At 40.7% G+C, this 16192-nt stretch overlaps 1 pseudogene; it reads right to left on the bottom strand.

Moving 5' to 3' along the window:
• Positions 1 to 15175: 15175 nt before the first annotated feature.
• LOC101028615 (U2 small nuclear ribonucleoprotein B'' pseudogene) lies at positions 15176 to 15924 on the bottom strand (annotated as a pseudogene).
• Between the last annotated feature and the right edge of the window lie 268 nt (positions 15925 to 16192).

Here is a 16192-nt window from a genome sequence, read left to right on the forward strand (position 1 = left end):
TAGTATTTGTTGTCTATTTTCTCTACTCTTCACTCCATCCAAATAGCTCTAATTTAGGCCATATGAATCCCCTTCACAGTTAATTATAACAGGCAGCTTTGAAATGTTACTTTCTTCACACTCTTCTTTCCCTACCTCCACCTTCTTCCTGCTTTCTCAATATTCCTTCTGTATGTGTGGCTGGTCCTTGCTTGGCCCCTCCCTTTTCTTCCTGAGGATCTAACTGGGTCACTGCCTCCACTCTTCTCATTCAATTTCACCTTACACTCAGCTACCAGTAAAGAATTATCTTCAACTGATCACTGTCCAGTTCAAAAAGCCACGTAGACTCTTCAGAACCTATGCTACTAGGTCTAAATTTTTGCTCTTTTTAATCTTCAACACCTTCAAATCATGGTCCTTTTATTCACCAAATTCATGCCTTGCAACCACCTGGAGCAACTTTTGTACTCCAACCAGACAACACTTTCTATCACGAGCTCATTCCAGACATGACACGCACCTGGTGCAGAAGCGCCTTCCTATTTCTCCGCAGGTGATGGTGCCTAGCATCAAAGTGTAGACTTTGGTCTCTGATAGACACTGGTTTGAATCTTGTTCTACTCTTTACAAGCTATGTTATGTTGGATGAGTTATTATATTTAACCTTGATTTTCTTATCTTTAAAAGGATATCATCTTTTTTGCAAGTTTATGGTGAAGATCTGAGATAATTTATGTAAAGAACCTAGTTCAACGACCAGTCCATAGTAGACACTGATTAAGTCTAACTCCTACTATTATCGCTACTACTCCTACATCTACTGACAACTAGCAATTCTTACTCTCCCCCAAGTCCCTTCTGGACGAAGTAGCCATTAGTAGTTGTTTTCAGTTTGTATTGTTTTCACCTGCATAGAATTTTGATTTGTTTTTGTTTTAGAAATTTGTTTTAATATTTTTTGAATTAAAAAAACATGTATGTGTCTGTGAATAAATCATATTCTCAAATAGAATCTATACTTCTCTAGAGAGGCTGTGTTTTAAATGCTCTTATTAAGACTCTATGAAAGTTTAGGTCTGTTTAGTACCTTACAGTAGGTGACTCAACATAACTTTCTTTATATTGACAACTCATAGCACGATATTTTCCCCACGCTCTCTCAGGTCTTGGATGTAAAGGTACTTTGAAGATCTGTTTTCTTGGAGTTTCTCTAGTTATCCACACTCACAACTGAAGCTCTGTTGGTGTGAAGAGGGGGCAGAGGAGGAGGAGCAGGACCTGGCAGATAGATAACACCTGGGAGGAGATGAGGCCCACCCCTGCAGGAAGATTCAGCTGTGGGAAGTGGGGAGAGTGAAGCATGTAGGGAGGTGGGAGGTGAGAGCCAGCACGATTCAGAGGCTTGAGGATATACGGGACCTGGATGGTGGTTCTAGAGGAGGAGACTTGTCCAGTAAGAGCAAGATAAAGTCCTAGTCTTCAAGGGGTGTGTTTTAGGCAGAGATCTGTGCAAGTGGCTAGGTGTGAAAGAGAATATGACTCCGTTTCTAGAACTGGGGTACAAAATTTACTGAGCACCAATAATATGCTAGGCTTTGTGCCAGGCACTGGGTATAAAACTGTAAATGAGAGACACAGCCTCTAGTCTCAGGGAATTTGAAGTCAAGGAGAAGGCAGACACCATGAATCCGAAAATTACAACGAAGTCGATAGTTACACGTGTTTAAAGGAGAAGTACGAGATGTGCAGAAATGCATGCCTTTTGAGACTAAATTTTTTTATTTTTATTTTTTTAGAGATGAAATCTCACTATGTTGCCCAGATTAGTCTCAAAATCCCAGCCTCAAGTCATTCTCCCTTTTTAGTCTCCCAGGTAGCTGGTGTGAACCACCAGGCCTGGCTTGAGACTAAGTTTCAGTAAGACTTAAGGTTAGAAAAGCACCAGATTGGTCTCTGGATCTTGTAGGTGGGGGCCAAGCGGAAGAGCCTGTGCACAGAGGAGGCCAGGCAGGCAGCCCTGGATGGTGGGAGATTGGTTTTATGGTTCTAGGTACTTTCCCTCAGAACCCTCTCTGGGATAATCTCTCCCTACTGTTTGCTACCTTCTCTACAAGAAGACAGCTACTGTGCTTACTCAGTTTTAATTTCTATCTGCCCATCAGGCAGAAAACATCTTGCTGTGCAGTTGGACTCAAGAGAAAATGGGATCTCTAACAAAAATAGTTTCTTTAGAGTGTAGTGGTTCATGATTGCTTCCCCTAATATGCATATCCCAGGATAGTCAGTGAATTTTCTGAAAGTAAAATTTGAAATTTTATAGGAAGATTGTTAACAGTGAGAATCACTTAATGCCTGAACTACTAGTCTGATCTATCACAGTCACTCCAGGTAGTATTGACTCATCCATTGAACAGACACATTTATTTATTTTTATTTTACTTTAAGTTCTGGGATACATGTACAGAACGTGCACATTTGTTGCATAGGTATACACGTGCCATGGTGGTTTGCTGCGCCTATCGACTTATCATCTAGGTTTTAAGCTCTCATGCATTAGGTATCTGTCCTAATGTTCTCCCTCCCCTTGTCCCCCACCCCCTGACAGGCCTCAGTGTGTGATGTTCCTCTCCCTGTGTCCATGTGTTCCCATTTTTCAACTCCCAAATATGAGTGAGAACATGCGGTGTTTGGTTTTCTGTTCCTGTGTTAGTTTGCTGAGAATAGTGGCTTCCAGCTTCATCCATGTCCCTGCAAAGGATATGAACTAATTTTTTTTTTATGGCTGCACAGTATTCCATGGTGTGTGTATATATATATATATATGCGCCACATTTTCTTTATCCAGTCTATCATTGATCAGCATTTGGGTTGTTTCCAAGTCTTTGCTATTATGAGTAGTGCTGCAATAAACATATGTGTGCATGTGTCTTTATAGTAGAATGATTTATAATCCTTTGGGTATATGCTGGGTCAAATGATCTCAAAATCCCAGCCTCAAGTCATCCTTCTACTGGTTCTAGACACTTGAGGAATTGCCACACTCTCTTCCACAATGGTTGAACTCCCACTAACAGCGTAAAAGCATTCCTATTTTTCCACAGCCTTGCCAGCATCAGAACAGACATGTAATTACCTTATCTGGTCACACAATTTCCCCTATATTAGCAATTGAGTCTTATCATGCTACTTTGGCTTTGCGGAAAAAAAAAAAAAGGATCTGTAATGCAGAGAGACTTCTTAGAAGACTGAGGAGAAGGAGAAAGTGGCAGTTGTATGGTTGTAAGAGAATAATAAAAGGAGAAAAAGTTAAGAAGTGACTGGGGAGTAATGTTTTTAATATAAAAATTTCTTTCTAATTTCAAGTTTGAAATCCAGATATTTCCAGTCAGTGAAATTCAGTTGGCTTTACAAGGTATGCTTCTTAGGTAGCAGTTCATCCTTGGCATTGTATAATTCCCCTATCTGCCACCAGGTGGGAGATGATACTCAGCAGATATTAAGGTGTGGTAGTGGTGCCTTTTAGGGTGTTCAGGTGTGGGTAACCACTGACTGAGCAAAAAATTTCTTCTTCTTTTCTTTTCTTTTTTTTCTTTCAGGACCTACAATACTCTTTCCCTTGCTAACAATGTACACACACCTTTGACACATCTTAGATCATTTCTTTAGTGTAAATTCCTGGAAATAGAAGGATAACTCTCAAGGTAGACACACATATGGTGTGCTGGATACATTGCAAGGCTGCCTTCTGGAAAGACTGCACCAGTCTACCCTCTCACCACCAGGGTATGAGACAAGCTGTCCCAATGTGGTTTATAGATTGCAGAAGGATGAAAATGCAACAGAATCTCTCAGCCAGTGGCTAGAGTGATACTAAGATGAGCATTATGACTGGCAGATTGTGCTCACGGCCATTACTAAAATACTGATAATTAAGTTGGTAAGTGAGAATTTTGATAAGGAAGTACTTGAGCAGAGAATCTTGAAATCTTGTCACTAGGTGTGATACAGTGAAAACATCCTTAAAGTAGCAGTCAGGAGGTCTAGGTTCTGGAATTTAATAAATGTTAGGTTCCTTCCACTCTTCTCTGTGATGATCACCTCATTTTCAAGATGACGTCCTTCCCAGCTCTAACACTGTATACGTCTGTAAGGATCATGTGCGTCACTTCACGAGAAGTAGCATCATGAGCATGATTAAGGAAAGAGCAACATCAGATGCCTCATGGTGCTCAGTGACATGCAACAAGGCTATTCTTGTGCCCTGGTTGTTTGTTATGCATTTCTTGGCAATTTGCATTGTTGCCCTCAGAGACAGTGATTCAGATCTTGTCCTAAGAGCATGTTCACTCTGAGACACTTCCAATAACTGAAGCAAAATGTTGCTGGTAGTTAGTCAGGATGTTTAAATGTCAGATGATTGATGATTGATCACTCGTGAGTCATGATGACGCGGAGTGATGCTCAGCATGCAAAGGACACAGTAGCTCTTCTCAGCCAGGACTGTACCTGCTAACCCTCTAAAGACCCTTCCCAGAATGTGCTGGCTAACATAGAGAATCTAGGCAGCTTCTCTCAAAACATTGTTTTTCTAGAAGAATTTGCTTTGATTGGTAAGAGCCAGGGATATTAGGCAGACACACTTGGGTAGCCCATTGGCTGGCTCATAATAGATCCTTGTTGGATGAATGGAACATAAAGAGAATGAATGAGATAGTATTTTGGGGGAAGATTAACGTTAAATCAGTGCTAACATGTTGCTTGATTCTGTGACTGTAAAATATTTGAGAAGCCTCTTGAACAGTGCTTGATGCACTGTAGGAAATCAACATGTCTTATAAGTCCTCGAGTAAAAAATATGAGCAAAAGCTATGGGGATGCAGAATTCAGAACCCCAATAAGAGAATTTTAATTTGTGTTTCAGGGATTCATCCCTGAACTGAAGAGAAGAACTTTGGTTTCTCTTGTCCAATGTTTTAATTACAATAATAAAATAATATTTATGGAATACTTTCCATGTACTCAGCACATATTATTTTATTGGATCCTCACAGCTTGATAAGGTAGGTACCCATCTTATAAGTGGGGTAACTGAGACACACAGGGTAACTTGTCTGGTGGTGTTCAGTTACTGCGTGGCAGAGCTGGGCTTCACGCAAAGGCAAGTCTGACTCCAGAGCCCCACATTCACTATCAAGCAGTGTGGCCTCTTAAGACACGCAAAGTTTGTCTTGTGTTCTCAGTACTACATCACAGAGGGTAAGCCCCCCAAATGGGACATCTGGTCACTTTCAAAAAGAGAGAAGGGAGGAAGTGGATTAATTTTACTTAGCAATTAAGCACTGCTCATTTAGCAAAGGAAACAATTAGGATACAGCATCTTGATCGTGGCAAAATTAAACAGCCCTTCCAAACCAACATTTAAGCCACATTTGCCTCAGCCTGACTTTATCCCTGTATGAGTGGTAAACTGACTGGCTTTTAAATTTTTCTCCTGGACGTTTTGACATTTTATAGATGCACAGAATGCATTTGTGAAATGCCCATAGTTTGAAGTTTCTTCATAGCACTCCTCCCTTTAGTCCTTGCTATGATAAACATGCCCCGATTGCAACTTCACAGAAGGTTGTGAACTTTGAAGTCTTTGAAAAATCTAAAAATTATATGACAATGTTGTATATGTAATCACTGCTGAGAGAAAGCCAACATCTCTCTGAGTGCCAGACACAGGGCCCTCATAAATCCTGGGCAAAGAGCAGAGAGGGGTGGTCTTGTTTAGTTAAACCCTGGGATGGAATGGTCATGGTTAGCATCACAGTAATCGACTCAATCAGGAGATCCAAATGGAATTGCTGCTACTTGTGTGCATTTAAATGTCATGCTTATATCAATAGTTCGGAAGAGGAAAGTATCCACACTCAAGGTTGGATTAAATCAAACAGCTTCGCCTTTCATTGAAATGTACATGAAATAATTATTAAATGTCAGAGGACTGTTCAGTTTAATTTTGGGGAGTTACAAGTTTATCAGTGAGAATTAGCACTCTTTTGTAGGCCGTTTGATGCTACATCTGTGTTCCCTTAATTGGATAGAAAGTTTCCCCATTGGCTATAAGAAGAGCTTAGGACATTTCTCTTTATGGTACTCTGCTCCAATGGTTTTGTTATTTAGTTATGGTTTTATGTTTGTCAGGTTTCAATTATGATGACTGATGAAAATATGTCCAGAAAGTAAACTCCAGTTCCTTGTTTAGCAGAAAGCATTTGCTTATTGTCCTGCCAGGTAAATTCTCATGTGGAATTCTTGCACTTGGATTTTTAATGACTTTGCTCTCTACACTTAGTTTAGATTTACAGAATGTCTAGGAGCATGGGCACATGTGCACATAAAAGGTCACCTAAAGCAATCTTGGGCAGATGTGACAGGTCAGATGCTCTGGATGTAGCTCAAGCAATTTCCAGAAACCACAGTGATAATGATTCATGGAAATGTGTGACACCATCAAGTGATGGTGGAGTAAAGGTTGAGAGCACTATGGAAAAACTATTGAGAATATTGATTGAGGTAAAATCCAGATGATGAAATGTAGAGTACCTGCTTATCAACCTACAAGTTGAGAATTTGTCACACTAAATATTTAATGAAGAGAAAACTGAGAAAGTTTAGAGATGAATGATGTGTCACACTCATATCTCAAAAGGAGAAAAGATACCTTTCAGATTTCAACCAGCTAAGGATTGGGGACATAAAACCGTTTAAATTTTCCTCTAAGATTAGACTTAGAGGCTCTAAGTTAAGGCTTAGTTGTTCTAGACAACCCACTTGGACATTCAGAAAGCCTGAAGAATCTTGTTAACAATGTTCAGGTTTTGTTTTACTGCGGTGACAGTAAAAATAACTTTACCCTCACATCTGATGAGTCACAAAGTGACTACTGAGCTTGAAATATTCTCCACTTGTGGTTTGTGATGAGCTAGCTGAGCATTGGTACACAGAACTCAGACAGATGGACCAGAACTTGTTCCACATTTTCTCTCCCTATCTTTGTCAATGCCACCAACATTCCCCTCGCCATAAGGGGAAAGAATGTGATGTCATCTTTGACTTTTCCCCTCTTCCTTCCCCTTCTGTTGCCAAATGTTGTTAATTGTATATTTGGAATGTTTCTTGAATCTATACTTTGTTCTCCATTCTTGTTTTGACACTGCCTCAACTTAGGTTATTATTGTCATGTACCAGGATAATTGTAAGGGTCATAATCTAACCCTAACATATGTTTTTTCCCTTTATTTCCCATTATCTCCTTTTATGCACTCCACTTGCCAGATAGACTGCAGCATAGTATTTGATGTTCCTTGCAAATACTCCATTTTCCGACTTCTCTGTCTTTGCTCCTGCTGGTCTCTCTACCTGAATGGCTTTCACTCCTTATTGTTGCACAGGAATCACAGCAGTCCTTCAATGACTAGCTCAAGAGCTTTCTCTTCCCCAAAGTCTGCCCTGATCTCGACCCTCTTCTCACTTGTCTTTCTTTCCCATTGCAACTTTCTTTCTACCTTTATAAGAGCACTGATCATTGCATAGTTTGTCACAGTTATTTTTATATTATGTTTTATTTCTTCTACTAAACTCCAACTTAATTTTTATTTATTTTTACTTTTGACAGTCTATTATTCTTTTCTTCCCTGTTTCCCTCTCCCTGGCAGTCTATCATCCTTGCATCTTATTTTTCCCTATTTCACGGAGGTAAAAGTGATGAATAAAAATTGTATGTATTTAAGATGTACAATGTGATGATTTGATATATGTATACACTGTGAAATCATTACCATAATCAAGCTAATTAACACATCCATTCACCACACAGTTACCATTTTTTTTAATTTTTAATTTTTATTTTTTATAGAGATGGGGACTTGCTATGTTGCCCAGGCTCATCTTAAACTCCTGGCCTCAAGCAATCCTCCTGCCTCGGCCTCCCAAAGTGTTGGGATTACAGTTATGGGCCACCATACCTGGCCCATTTTTTTGGTGTATGATGAGAATGCTTAAGATTTACTCGGTTAGAAAATTCCAAGTATACAATGCAGTATTATTAACTATAATCATCATGTTGTATAGTAGATGTTCAAAACATATTCATCTTATAACTGTAAGTTTGTAAATTTTGACTAACGTCTCTCTGTTTCTCTAACCCTAGCCCCTGGCAACTGCCTGTTACTGTGTTGCTTTGAGTTTCACTTTCTTATTTAAAATTTTTTTATTTATATTTTTGAGATGGGGTCTCACTCTGTCACCCAGGCTGGAATACAGTGGTGTGATCAGGGCTTACTGCAGCCTTGACCTCCCCAGACTCAGGTGATCCACCCACCACAGCCTCCTGAGTAACTAGGACTACAGACATGTGCCACCATGCCTGGCTAATTTTTTGTAATTTTTTATATAGAGACAGAGTTTCCCTATGCTGCCCAGACTGATCTCAAACTCTTGAGCTCAGGCAATCCTCCTGTCTTTGCTTTCCAAAGTGCTAGGATTATAGGTGTTGGCCACTGTGCCCAGTGAGTTTGACTATTTAGATTTCATATGTAAGTGAGATTATACAGTATTTATCTTTCTGTTTCTGGCCTGTTTCACCTAGCATAATGTCTTCCCGGCATTAGGTTGTCACAAATGGTATGGTTTTCTTATTTTTCATGGCTAAATAATATTCATTTGTATGCACAAAACTTCAACTTTTTAAATAATCTGCATCTAATTAATATTCATATCACCAATGCAAGCTTTGGATGGCTGTTCCTGTACTTTTTATTATGAAAGTCATGAAACAGGATACTAATTATTTAATAGTAATGCAGCCTGTATTTAAATATTGCCAATAACTTGCTTATTTTCAAGTTGGTTTCAGGGGTGCCAAACCACAGGCCAATTATTGAAGGACTGTTATAGTGTGTGTGAATACTATAATCAGGCATAGAACCAATGGTTTTTGGCATTACCTTTAAAAACAAGTGAAAGGACAAAATAAATCTAATAAAAGTTTGGAGGAATATAATTCAGGTAAAATTTCCAGAACAAAACATTTTTGTTTCTAATGTTGAGTAACAGGTGCAAGAGCAGTAGCTGTGTGACTTTATTACCATTATTTAAAGTATTGCTAATTATAATTAATATTAATTAAAAATATATACTTTTAATTCTAAAAATATTTATTTACATGTAGTATATATATCATCATATTTATATAATATAGTTATATTATAATATTAGTTAAAAATAAAAATATTTTTAATGCTAAAAATATTTTAGTATTACTACATGTAGTAGTTATGAGGGAATGTGTTTGCTTTCTGGGTCCACGAGGGGGCGTAGTTTTAGGGCAAGAACTTCCCAGAGCCATGCCCCACTCCCATCTCTCTCCATCCGGGACATTTAACGGTGTCCCCGTTGCAAGAAACTAAGAGTCAATCACCTCAGCACAAGTTCTAAGGAACTTCTTTCATTGGCCAGGGGGTCTTGGAGAAGTTTGGGGTTCCTCTGAGGTTCTGAACCCCAATATTTTGGCGAGCCAGCCCAGAGAGGGGTACACCAGGAAAGGAGTACACCAGAAGGTGGGTACAGCCAGGAAAGGGGTGTAGCCAGAGATGCGGAATTTAAAATTGTGAGTAAAACCAGCCCCCTTCCGTCCTGTCTTTAAGAACACCTGCGCAGCAGTGCGGCGCCTCGGAGGTGTGGCTGGCTGGAATTAAAAGCACAGGGTTTTCCTGTGCGAGCCTGTGGGGTGGAGTGGGCGAGCACTGCCCCCAGGCCTTTCACTCCTTGCTCTCCGGAACCAGCCCGGTGGGTGGGCCCAGGTGCCCGCAGCAAGCCGGAGCCGCCAGCACTGCGGGCAGGGAGAAGACAGCGGCGAGGTACAGCCCGAGCCTGCAGGGGACCGGGGACCGGGGAGCGCGGTGCCCTGGTGCATGGCTCTGGCAGGCCTCTTGGGCATTCCCCAGTCCCAGGCCCCAGTGTAAAAAGCCTTCCCCAGGGCATTCACCTCCTGGCTGTGGGTTCCTGGGTGGGCAGCTGCTTGGGGAGTGGCCCAACCAAGCAGGAGGTTCTGGTGGTGTCAACATGGGGACGGAAAGCCGCTGGGGTGGGGGAAATCAGGGCTGACCCAGCAGCACCTGAAAATGAGGCCTTTAAACCCAAAACGGCCAGAGGCTTTTTCTCTGGGTCGCCAGCTGAAAGAAGCGGCTGCCAGCCGTCTGCCCTGCCGGGCTTTTAGTCAGGCCACATCGCCTCAGGGTGGAGCAGTCTCATTCAAACTATGGCTTAAGAAAGCTTTCTGCCTTCCTTTAATACAAGTGGTCAAAATGGTGAAGGGGTTAAGGGTAGGGTCTGCAGTTGCAAGGTTGCTGGCTCAAGTCCCTGCTGGAGTCAGTTTTGAATTCCTAGGCTCTTTGTAACTATTCCGTATTTGTTGGCCTCTAGGCCTCTCATCTTTAACCACCTTGTCACGGACATTTCTTATAGAGCCATAAGGTAATCTTACCGCTGGAACTGTGGATGTCCTTGGCTCATGGGCTCTATTGTGGACCTCTAGATCAACCTGCATCCCTGAAAGGCTCCCCTCTGGAGGAAACCTCAGCTGCAGGGCCCCTTCTGTGCCCCATTTCAGCAGAATTAGACTTTGGTAATTCCAATAGAAGTTGGGCTTTCTTCTTAAGAGTCGGGCAATGAGGGAATGTGTTCTCTTGCTGGGTCCATGAGGGGGCATAGTTTTAAGGGCAAGAACTTCCCAGGACCATGACCCCTTCCTATCTCTCTCCATCTGTTTAAGTTTTGTGGGCTCGCAAAGAGTCAGTCACCTCAGGGGAATTTCTAAAGAACTCCTTTCATTGGCCAGGAGTCTTAGAGAAGGTGGAGTCCTCCCAGGTTAAAAGTCCCCTTCTTCCACATCCCTTCAGACTCCATATTTGGGTCCCCTTCCGTGAATACTCCCTTCGTGGAAGCCATCTTTCTCTCTCCTGGATTGCCCCTCTGGGGTCCCCTTTCACACTTTCTTGTGGAAGCCTGTCTTCCCTTCTTAAACTCCATCTCTCTCTATTCCCTTCCACTTAGTGTGGACGCTGCTTTCCTCTCCTGGATTCCATCTTTCTGGACTGTCTCACTCAGTGTGAGAGTTAGCTGTTCCTTTCTCTCTCCTTGTCCCATTTCTCTCTCTCTTTAAATAAATCACTTTCTACAAACACTTTTGAGTCCAGCATTTACTGCGACATGGTCCCCTCTCTCTCTTTTTTTTTTTTTTTACGGAGTTTCGCTCTTGTTACCCAGGCTGGAGTGCAATGGCGTGATCTCGGCTTACCGCAACCTCCGCCTCCTGGGTTCAGGCAATTCTCCCGCCTCAGCCTCCTGAGTAGCTGGGATTACAGGCATGTGCCACCATGCCCAGCTAATTTTTTGTATTTTTAGTAGAGATGGGGTTTCACCACGTTGACCAGGATGGTCTCAATCTCTTGACCTTGTGATCCACCCGCCTCATTCTTGAGAGGGCAGGAGACCAAGAACCTGGAGAAACATCTTCTCAGGGGAGCTGAGGGCACCCTGAACCCCTGAACCCCAATATTACAGTTATATATAGTAAATATTTTAATATTTATATGTAGTAATATTAAAATATTTTTAGTATTAAAATTATATTTTTAATTTACATTTTAATACTAAAAATATTTTAGTGTTTGTATATAGTAATGCTAGTAAAATTAAAAATATAAATAAACTAGTAAAATTGTAAACTATAAAAATATAAGGTAGTAAAATTAAAAATATAAATTTTTTAGTAAAAAATTTTAGTATTACTCTACGTAAATGTAATAAATGCATATTACTATATATAAATACTAAAATATTTGAAGTATTGAAAATATATTTACATATTAATATTAAAATATATTTTAATACTAAAAATATTTTAGTATTACTACATATATTTAAATGTTAATTATAATATATAAATATTGTTAGTATTATTCCAAATATATTACTAAGAGTTTGATACTGGTGTTAAATTTTTGATTATAAGATATTAAAAGATTACTCCCCTTTTTGCCTAAGTGATGAACTAGACCTTATATTTCTAGAATATAAATGAATCAGCCATATCTGGTTTCTTGGGGATTAAACATTCACATCAGTTTCTCTAGGGAATAAAAGGAGATGTCATTATAGAGAGGCAGAGATAGTGGATTGGTTAGGCACCTAGATTCTAGAACCAGACTGTCAGGTTCAAGTTCCACTTCTGCCATTTTCAAGCGCTGCAAGTTTATGAAAGTTCTTTAATCTCTCTGTTTCTCTGATTCTTTATCTGTAAAGCACTTAGTTCATAGAATTATGGTAATACGAAATGAATTACTATATGTGAAGCACTTAGAACTATGAAGTACTGCATAGTTATTAGAAGTTCTTACCTATCATTACTGATATGGTTAGGTTTTGTGTCGCTACCCAAATCTCATTTTCAGTTGTAATTCCCGTAATCCCCACATGTCAAGGGAGAGAGCAGGTGGAGGTAATTGAATCATGTGGGCAGTTTCTCCCATGCTGTTCTTGTGATAGTGAGATCTCATGAGATCTGATGGTTTTATGTTGGGTTCTTCCCCCTTACTAGGCACTTCTCCTTCCTGCTGCTTTGTGAAGAAGGTGCCATGCTTTGCTGTCACCCTCTGCTGTGATTGTAAGTTTCCTGAGACCTCTCCAGCCATGCTGAACTGTGAGTCAATTAACCTCTTTTCTTTATAAATTACCCAATCTTGGGCAGTTCTTTATATCAGTAGGAAAATGGACTAAGACAATCATTAATATAGAATGTTAGACTAAGGAAGTTGCTCAGACATTGCAATCCAAGACTCTTATTTTTTAAATGAAGAAACTGAGACTCAAAGAAGTTGAGTGACTCGTATGAGAATACTCTTAGGAAGAATCACTTGAACCCGGGAGATGGAGTTTACCTTGAGCCGAGATTGCGCCATTGCCCTCCAGCCCGGGCAACGAGAGCGAGACTCTGTCTCAAAAAGAAGAAAAAGAATACCCTGTTAGTCACCAGAGCTTGGGTAATCTTATCACAGGAGGCCTGGGCTCTTATATTCTGTGCTAGGCCCAGCACTACCAGTGGGAAATTGACTTGCTACCCTCAGGAATTGGAGACCAGACAAGTGGACAGGTGTGAGATTATAGCAAGGCAAGTGGCATGATGGGAAGTGCAGCATAACATGGGAGCCCAGAGAAGCTCTAATTTCTTAAAATTCTCTGAAGAGGGTTCCTAGAGGAAGTGATACTGCAGTTAATACCCGAAAGATGTAGAAAATTTAGCCAGGTAAACAAGGCAGGGAAAGGGCATTTGGGCAGCCTGTAAAGGGCCCCAACATGTGTGTAGAGTAGAGAACCAAAGAAGTCTAGCCTGGCTGAGTGGTGGAAACCTCTAGATCTCTTTATAGCAAATGAAAATCTTCCTAGTACTCTACTACATAATTTCAATGCTGGACCATTAATTAAAATCCCCTTTTGCATTTGTGCTGCATTGAATAGTGTTCCCCCAAATTCATGTCTACCTAGAACATTGAAATGTGGCCTCGCTTGGAAATAGAGTCTTTGGGGATGTTAAGATTGAGGTTATATTTGATTAGAGTGGGCCCCATGTCTAATCACTGGTGTGCCGATTGGAAGACTGTGTAAATATGCAAAGAAACAGAGAAGACACAAAGTGCATGCCATGTGTTGACAGAGGCAGAGTGTGGGAGGATGAGTCTACAAGCCTAAGAATGCCAAGTGTTGTCAATAACTATCCGAAGCTAGAAGAGACGCACAAAGCAGATTCTCCCTCAAAACCTCCAGAAGAAACAAGCTTTGCCAACACCTTGATTTTGATCTTCTAGCCTTTAGAACTGTGAGAGAGTCGGTTTCCCTTGTTTTAAGGCACGCAGCTTGTGGTACTTTGCTGTTGTAGCCCTAGGAAACTAATATAGCATTCTTGATATGAATTGACTCCTCAAGATAACAAGAAAAAGGCAGATTGCATTCAGTGATGGACATGAATATAGTTGGGATAACAATTTACTCACATTAATACCTACATGCCCTAAAAGTGTGGCTACTTTTTACAAGGGATTTGTCCTTTTTCACTAAGTCACACACTACAAAGTGTAAGTAGGAAAAAACAATCCCCAGCAAACCTTCCACTGATGAATTTAGCAACCAGTCTTTTCCGGTTCAAATAAGCTTTTGATTATTTAATTTTGTAGGGCCTTTGGGTGTCCCTCTCCTCCCCTGCTTCTCTCCAGAATGGCATCACGGAGGACCTATATGACTCTGTGACAGTAGAGGGAAGTGGGAGTCTTGGATCCGTGCCAGATCCTCTGGGAGTCTCTCTGCACAAGACGATCTTGTCATTTTGGCTCAGGCCTTGCCCTTCATCAGCCACAAGGAGGCAGGAACATAGCTTCAAGCATCTGCAGCCACCTTCCTCCTCCAGTGTTCCATACTGCTCCTAGCTTTGCTGGATCTGATGCTCTGATCGACAAGGGTACCCTTCAGAGCCAAAGGAAATGGGCCCTTAGCCTAGATTTTCCACGTGACTCCAACTTTCTGGATGTTTCTAAAGGAAGCTCCATCTTGAAGCTTAGCTCTGAAGTTAGGAAAACGCAGGACTCTGGTGTCTACCTCCATGTTTCTCCTTTCACTGGTCTCTGGCATGACTTGACTTCATAATTGTTCCTCCTGCTTTTTTGGGGTAGTATGCGTTCCTTTTTCCCTTGACAGACTGGATATAAAATGAAACACTGGCTTACTCAAAAGAGAAGCTCTGAAGGTAACACCTTCCTTACCCCAAAATGCACAGAAACATAGGGTTACACAAGAAGTAGCTCCATCATCTACTCATCTGCTGTAGTTCCTGGGCCTTGAGACTGGTGCATGCTCTACCTAAAGGTGGCTCAACATTAGTAGGGATGTATGCAGAACCACAGCGGGGCACACCTTGGTATTGTTTATCTGAAGTTCATATTTCTTTCTTTTTTTTTTTTTTTTACACAGAATACAAATAAAAGTTTATTGTACAAAATTAAGGCCTTCATATTTCATACTTCACCAAAGCTAAAGGAACACTATTTTAAGTCCTTCACAAAAATTTCACGTTCACTCCCCCAATCTCTAACTATTAAAATGACCCAACTAAATGTTATCAAAACACACACATAATACCAAGTCCTTTAAAGACGACTATCCCAAATGTTATTTCTTGGCATAGGTGATCTTCATAGCTTGGGATGGTGTGACCTTAAATCCCTGTAAAGCATCCCTGGCAGCTCCAGCCTGCCCATCATTTTCAAATTCAACAAAAGCAATGTCATGCCTCCCTGGTACTAGACATACTTCCTTGAAGCCAGGGAACTGATTAAACAGCATGGATAACATCATCTCGTTAGTCTCTTCTGGTAAGTTATTAAGGAATAAAATATAGTTTGGCGGGTAATCAGGGACCTGAGGATTTGGTGTTGAATTCCCTTGGGTATCGGCTGAATTCGGAGTTCCCTGGCCAGGTTTTTTGTTTGTGGTTGTTGCAGTCTGTTCCAGAGTTTTGGCTTTTTTCTTCTCTTTTTTCTTTTATTTGTCAGCAAAAGTGCCATGCATTTTAGATATTATATCTGAATCTGTCTTTGCATACTGTATTCGCATTGGTTTACCATAAAATGGAAATCCTTGTAACTGTCTCAAAGCATTTGTGGATGAGCCCAGTTCCTTAAATATGGCAAAGGCCTGCCCCCTCATCTTCATTGTCTTTAAAGCCACAATGTCCACCACATGACCAAACTGAGAAAACAGGGCATAGAGGGATCTCTTCAATTCTTCCTTTTTAATTTTGTCATTCATATTGTTGATATAAATTGTATGATTTGGTCTGATACTCATGTTTGCGTTAAATTCTTCAAAAACAGACAGTAAATAATCTAAAGCATACGCCGTCGCTTGTAAGAACGAAAAGCAGGAAATGGATCCAGTTACTGGAAGTCTGAAGTTCGTATTTCTTGAAAGACAGACCTTAATGACATTTGTTTCTCTCCCTATATATAATGGGATATCTCTAGAGGGCTGAATGGTCCTAGAGCTGTCTTGAACAGCTTTATCTCCCTCCTGCCATCCGATGCTTTAACCTCCTGCCCCAGTGCAGTCTTCTAGT

The sequence above is a fragment of the Saimiri boliviensis genome, chromosome 2 (genome assembly GCF_048565385.1).
Source record: "Saimiri boliviensis isolate mSaiBol1 chromosome 2, mSaiBol1.pri, whole genome shotgun sequence".
In the NCBI taxonomy this organism is placed as follows: Eukaryota; Metazoa; Chordata; class Mammalia; order Primates; family Cebidae; genus Saimiri; species Saimiri boliviensis.